Below are 4,923 nucleotides of genomic sequence, written 5' to 3'. Positions count from 1 at the left end.
CGTAACCCAGCGACGCTACCCTCTAGCAAGCACCGCTGCCGCCGTCCTCAAGCAAGCATCACCGCCACCGTCCGCGAGCAAGCACCACCGCTGCCGTCACCCTCGTCAAGGCGCCGCCGTCATCGCCCTCATCAAGCGTCGCCGCCGCCCGTAGCCAGTCGCCGCCTGGATCCCTCGTCAAGCGCCACCATCATCCCCGAATCCCTCGTCTAGCGCGACCACCATCCTTGGATCCCTTGTCTAGCGCCGCTGCCGTCCCTGGATACCTCGTCAAGCGCCGCCATTGCCCTCCAGTGGTCGCATCCAGGCATGTTGCCGCCGCCCATAGCCTGTCGCCGCCTGGATCCCTCGGGCCAAGCGCAGCCGCCGTCCCCGGATACCTCGTCTAGCGCCGGCGTCGTCCCGGATCTCTCGTCAAGCCGCCACCGCCCGTGGATCCCGTTGCCCCTTACTCTTTGCGTGATCCATGTTCAGTGACATTCAGCTCCTCATACAACCATATCATACAAGTTCACCAAACACCCATCTCAACTCACCCCTGCATCATCTCAACCAGGCCACACTCAACTAGGATCCCTCATGCCGTGCAGTGTGAAGCTACCCAGGGAACCAAACACGCCCATAGTGAACAGTGTGGATAAGTGGGACCAAATCGATTGGGTGGACATCTGGCTGTCGTTCGGTTCCGCTTGGTCTGTGGATCGGGATGTTTAATTTTTTTCTGTGCCGTGGAATACCTAGACTCTAGGCTGTTCTCGAAACCAGCCGCCGCCGCAAACAGTCTATCATCCATTTTCCCCAAGTGTTGTGGGGTGTGGCGCCGGCTAACCGCCGATGGTGGATGCTTTTTTTAGGGGTGCACCGCCGATGGTGGATGCTGGCTTGGAGTTCCTGCTGAGGTTGAGTTCACCGACAACCTAGAGGGAGCAGCCGGATCCGGTTCCATTGGCGCTCCTACACGCGAGAGTTAGGCAAGTCGCTTCACCGGTTGATTGCCATGGAGGGTTTACTTGCGCAGAATTGCTCGGTGCCGTCCAAAGCAAGCAGTGGAGAAGTTCAGAAGAGAAGAACACATCGCCTACTGGGTCAGTTCAGTTGACAACGGGGGCGGAACCCTGAAGCACTAGGATGGACAAAGAGGTAAAACGTAGCCACACGAGTTTTGTTACTTGGAAATTACCATGTAAATTGATCTGATTACTGCAGTAGTGGGTGTGTGAATGTGATGCATGGATTACTCGATATAGTTCTTTGGTTGTGGCTCTCATAATTTACTGTCATGCTGCTGCAAGAGGCATGTGTGTTCTCAACTTCTCGTTTAGGAGTGGGAAAACCGTGGAGTAACCAAATATATTTCCTGTGATTCTACAGGTTGCGCTTAATAGTGCACTGTCAGACAGGACTCTGTGCGCATCAGGATGAGCGTGCTAGATCCATCAGGAAATGTGTTGAGGATCTAGAAAAAAAGTTATTAAGACAGAGCTAGGCACCAGCTTTGATTAACTTGGAGAGGTGTACAACTACTACTACAATTTGCATTCGTGGGAATTGCAGTTCGGTATGAGGTATGGGGAAAGCAGTCCAAATGCCGAGAAGACAAAATCTATTCAGGAAACTGTATGGGTGCTTTGTAAGTCCTTGTTGCTATGAATGTGGTCTGACTGCATTGTAATATGTAGCATGAGTGCAAAGCTAATTTTAGAGAAATGCCATTTGCAGGGTAAGCTAGGAGCAGAGAACAGCCGACGCTGCCATTGCGAGTGTCCCGCGTTGTTAAGGCTACTGAGTGCAGTGGACAATAGTTGGTTCATAACTGAACATCGCGAGAATCATAACCATTCGCCGTCAGTTACAATGGGTGAGAAAGTGCACTAGTATTCTGATATGCATATTGATGTATACATGTACAACCTAATGAAGCAGCTTCATAATTCACATACCGAGTGTTGGCTGACAATGAGAGCAGAATCAAGAATCTATTGGGGACTAGCGGAAGCAGCCGGGTGCAGTAAAAGTTCTTTGGTGATGTGATCACGTTCGATACTACATACATGACTAATCATTATGTGACCGATTCAAGAATCTAGAATCTATTGGGGACTAGCAGAAGCAGCCATTCAGACTGTTCATGAAGGTATGTGACCGATTCGAAGGTCTATTCAATTTTCATAAACATTTGTGTTACAGTCCTTATTGCACTCTGAAGTGACATTTAAATTTCTAGTGTTTCAGATGCTTCATGTGCTCCAATAGAGCCGATTCCGAAAGGGCACACTGTGAAGCAAATATGCGAGAGACATATTGCTGGTGCACCTGACACACTACTAGAAAGATCAGTCCGTGAATCAGTCTTTCACTTGCAGGTCAAGCACTCTCCACTGTATCTATGGGCCATGGAGCTCATTAGGATGGGGGATGGAAGTGTCGATGCGTACTAGCACATCATGAAGGGCATCAAGGGATTGATGGTGAGTGATGCGCCGTTGGCAGAGAAGAGTGATGTCTGGGCTTCAAGGACCGTCAGGCACCGGGGGCTGCTGGCCTAATGGTGAAATGTTGGCTGCAGTGGGAGTAGACGGATACATCCCCGAGCGTAGCATGACACCGCCCGTGAGCATGATTGGACTTGGAGGGATGGCACTGCTACTTAAGAACAAAGGAGTTAGCAGGCCAAGAACAAGCTCAGAAAAGGCGCCTTGAGAGGGGTTGAGCAAGCGCAGAAGGTTCTGCAGTATATGTCGGCAGCAAGGGCGCAAAAGGACTACGTGCCCTGAGTGCCGCGATGTTCCGAAGCAGCCACAAAAGTTAGAGAAATGCAAAAATTGCAGGGTGGAAGGGCATCGGTGAAACACACATACCAGGCCTCTTGCTGGCGTGGGTGTTCAGTAACAAGTATTTGAGAAAATGGCTAGTATCGAATGAGGATTTTCTGGTGTGTGTTGTGAGCTATGCTCCATGCTTGTTCCTCCAGGATTTGACACTGTAGTGATGTAGATGTTGTCATTGTCACTGCGATGTTTTGTCTTAGAGCAACTTGGTAATTGTCACTCAATTAAGTGCCTCCCTACGTCTTATGTTCAATCATGAGTCAAGTGTTCTTTCGGTTTGAAGAATAGCTAATCACAAATGACTATGTCAAGGTCCAATCTTCAGACAGTGTTGTATGTTAGGAATTGTAACTTGGTAGAGGGACACGCAGTCTGTGGGCGTGCGTGATTATGAATTCAATATCTAAATTGGGGGAGCCAACAGGGACGAGCGTGGTAATGCATGGCGGTTCAAAATTCGACTTGGTTGCACATTGAAAATTTGAACTAGGATGGAGGGGACACCAGGTTGCAGCAGTATATATAGCATGGGAGGAGCAAGCAATCAGATTTGAAGGCCAGAGTCTTGGTAAGAGAGATGGCACCGAGAGCCAGCATGGAAAAAATCATCCAGCTTGACGGGCTGGTACACAATGACGTTGGCTAAGGACGTTGTCTGGGCAAAAAGAGCCGTTGCATATTAATCTGATCCGTTGTCTCAAAAAAAATTATTAAGGCTATTTTCTGGCTCCATTGCCGGGGAGTGAAGCGCTCTTGGTAAGTGGAAATTGGTAAGGAAAAATTATTACTATGTGCTGAAATTTATTGTCACTTGTTACTATGGAAAACAATCCTTTGAGGGGTTTGTTCGGGGTATCTTCACCTCGACCGGAACCACAATTAGTTTCCCCTCATCCTACTGCACCTACTGAAAATATTGAATATGAAATTCCTTCGGGTATGGTAGAACAACTGCTAGCTAATGCTTATGCAGGAGATGAAACCGAACATCCTGATATGCACTTGATATATGTGGATGAAATTTGTGGATTGTTTAAGCTTGCAGGTTTACCCGAAGATGAAGCTAAGAAGAAGGTTTTCCCTTTATCTTTGAAGGGAAAGGCATTGACATGGTATAGGCTATGCGATGATATTGGATCTTGGAACTGGAATCGGTTGAAATTGGAATTCCATAAAAAAAAAATTATCCTATGCATCTAGTTCATCGTGATCAAAATTATATCTATAATTTTTGGCTTCGTGAAGAATAAAGTATCGCTCTAGCTTGGGGGAGGATTAATTCAATGTTATATTCATGCCCCAATCATGAGCTCTCAAGAGAAATTATTATTCAGAATTTTTATGCTCAACTTTCTCATAATGATCAATCCATGCTCGATACTTCATGTACTGGTTCTTTTATGAAGAAAACTATTGAACTCCGGTGGGATCTTTTAGAAAGAATTAAATGCAAACTCTAAAGATTGGGAACTCGACGAAGGTAAAGAGTCAGGTATTGAGCCTAAGTTTGATTGGGTTAAATCTTTTATGAATGCCGATGCTTTTCAAAAGTTTAGCACTAAATACGGACTTGATTCTGAGATAGTAGCTTCCTTTTGTGAATCTTTTGCTACTCATGTTGATCTTCCTAAAGAGAAGTGGTTCAAATATCACCCACCAATTAAAGAAGAAATTAAAGAACCTGTAAAAGCTAAAGAAGAAACCATCATTTATAATGTTGATCTAGTTGTTCCCACTGCTTATATTGAAAAGCCACCTTTCCCTGTTAGGATGAAGGAACATGCTAAAGTTTCAACTGTGGTCAACAAAATTTATATTAGAACACCTAAACCAGCTAAACAAATCAAAGTAGAACCTAGGGTTGCTATGGTTAAAGATCTCTTGGTCGATAATATTGATGTGCATGTTATTTACTTCTGTGTTGAAGCTGCTAGAATTGCCAAACCCGATAAAAAAGATAAACATAGATCTGTTGTTGGCATGCCTATTGTCTCAGTTAACATTGGAGATCACTGCTATCATGGTTTATGTGACATAGGTGCTAGCGTTAGTGTTATTCCTTTTACCTTATATCAAGAAATTATGAATGACATAG

The 4,923-nt window shown here is 45.8% G+C and overlaps 1 long non-coding RNA gene across 2 annotated transcripts; it reads left to right on the top strand.

The window, feature by feature from the left end:
* The first annotated feature begins 689 nt into the window (after positions 1-689).
* LOC123093749 (uncharacterized) lies at positions 690-3,622 on the top strand. Of its 2 annotated transcripts, none has more exons than XR_006445551.1 (4): positions 690-1,140; positions 1,372-1,630; positions 1,720-2,134; positions 2,233-3,622. It is a non-coding gene; the product is annotated as an uncharacterized lncRNA (long non-coding RNA). The 2 variants fall into 2 exon arrangements; XR_006445550.1 differs by having other exon boundaries at positions 2,225-3,622.
* Positions 3,623-4,923: the final 1,301 nt, after the last annotated feature.

This window comes from Triticum aestivum, chromosome 1B, assembly GCF_018294505.1.
Source record: "Triticum aestivum cultivar Chinese Spring chromosome 1B, IWGSC CS RefSeq v2.1, whole genome shotgun sequence".
Lineage (NCBI taxonomy): Eukaryota > Viridiplantae > Streptophyta > Magnoliopsida > Poales > Poaceae > Triticum > Triticum aestivum.
This window is presented reverse-complemented; position numbering and strand designations above follow the sequence as displayed.